This window comes from Penaeus monodon, chromosome 20, assembly GCF_015228065.2.
Source record: "Penaeus monodon isolate SGIC_2016 chromosome 20, NSTDA_Pmon_1, whole genome shotgun sequence".
NCBI classification, from domain to species: domain Eukaryota; kingdom Metazoa; phylum Arthropoda; class Malacostraca; order Decapoda; family Penaeidae; genus Penaeus; species Penaeus monodon.
The window spans coordinates 41,375,201-41,377,100 of NC_051405.1; the positions used below are offsets into that span (position 1 = coordinate 41,375,201).

General features: G+C 46.3%; 1 protein-coding gene across 1 annotated transcript in view; it reads left to right on the forward strand.

The window, feature by feature from the left end:
• The window catches only part of LOC119585834 (neuropeptide SIFamide receptor-like), a gene marked incomplete at its 5' end in the record, with an annotated part of 60,650 nt that overhangs the window by 27,523 nt on the left and 31,227 nt on the right, over positions 1-1,900 (forward strand).

The window sequence follows — 1,900 nt, forward strand, 5'->3', positions numbered from 1 at the left end:
GGTTATTCATTCAGGGATGCAAATGTACGCCCCTCCTTGCATCGTGAATCGGTGTGATTTATCAAGAAGAAGTTCCGTTCGTGTTCAAATTCTAATTTAGTAGGTGTTGTGTGTGGGGAAATAATGTCAAAAAGTATTACTACGTGAGCGTTGTGAATGCTTTTAAGTATTGTCATTTGTAAGTGTAAGGCAATTACTGTGGGCTGCGTTGTATTCGATACTATTTAATGCTGGGAAAGTCACGACTCGGTAAGACTTTGAGAGTTAACATATTCAATGGTATCTGTGAGATGCGTGCGTAGGAACTGTGATAATGTAACTTTCAATTTTTAGTAATAACAAGAACATTGCTTTGTATAATCCGGCAACTTGTGCACGAGCGAAGTCTCAAACGAGCCATTAGGCGGTAATTATCATTGCTCGAAGTTTCCAGCGTTTCATCGAGAGCGCGAATGCAATGTTGCAAAGTGTTGGTCTTGCCATGACCAATGGGCGCCATACGTGGGAACTATTGCCAACTTTATGCCCTGTGTTTGTCCGAGATAAAAGGGTTCGCTTTTCATCAAGACGTGACCTTGTTTGTCCTGCAAATACCCGCAGTCCCCTTCCTGGTTCTCGCCCCTCCCTCCTTTGCCTTTTTTTCTTTTTCTTTCCTTTTCCTCTGTTCATCCTTTGCCTCTACGTATTTTTCCTTCTCTTCCTATTTTCTTCTCACATGCTCTCACTCCTTTCTTTCTCTCTTACTCTTTTCCTCTCACACGTTCTTACTCGTTTCTTTCTCTCTTACTCTTTTCCTCTCTCTCCTTTTCCCTCCCTCCTTCACTCTACTCGTCCCCTCCCCTCTCCCACTCTCCCCCCTCCTTCTCTTTACTCTCCTCTCCCCCTCTCTCTCCCTTCTTCTTCATTTTCCCCTTTTCTGTCCCCTCTCCCTATCTCTCTCTATCTCCTCTCTCCCGTTCTATCTCCTTCCATCCCATCTCTTCCTCCTTTTCTTTCTCCGCCTCTCCCTCCTTCCTTCCACTTCTTCCTGCTTTTTTCTCTCTCCCACTCCCTCCCCTTTCCTCTTCCTTCCCTCTCTTTTTTATTTTCTTCTTTCTCCTTTCTCCCTCTGTCCCTTTCCTCTTTTTCTCCTCCCTCCCCCTCTTCCTCCTCCCTTCCCTCTCTTCCTGTTTTCTCTCTCCCTCCTTCCTTCCTTCTCTTCCTATTTCTTGCTGCTTTCCCGCAACTCCTCTCCTCCTCTTCTATTCTCCACCACCCTCTCCTTCAGTCCCTCTCCCTTTCCTCTCCTCTCTCCCTTCTTCCTTCCCATTTTCCCCTGGCTCTCTATCCCCCTCTCTTCTCTCTCCCCCTCTCCCTAATATCCTCTCCCTCTTCCTATTATCCCCCCTCTCCCTCTCCCCTTCTTCCTTCTTCCATCCCCTTCCAACTCCTCTCCCCCTCTCCTCTTCCTCTCATCTCTCCTCCTCTCCCCTTCCTTTCTTTTCTCCCGCTCTCCCCTTCCTTTCTTTTCTCCCCTTCTCCCCTTCCTCTCATTTCTCCCCTTCTCCTCTTCCTCTTCTCTCCCCTCCCCTCCTGCTTCTACGGAAGACGAAGAAGAGTCACTAGAGAAATAATGAGCTTTGGGAGAAATACGGTTTTCGTCTATATCATGCCATCTCCGCTCTGTTAATAAAGTATGGCGCAATGGCACTAAGTTATAATGACAAAAACAAACAGAAAAGGGGGCTGATTAATTTCCCGGTGGAAAGAACACAAAAGAAGTACCTTTTAGTGTTTGAACAGCTTGAGTACACTTGCACCGGGGGAATGAAATAAAATAATTGGATCCGTTTTGGTCTCCTATTGACTTCTCGGAAATTAATGTCTCATAACAGGTGCGGAAATAGGTGTGGTGGGTAGA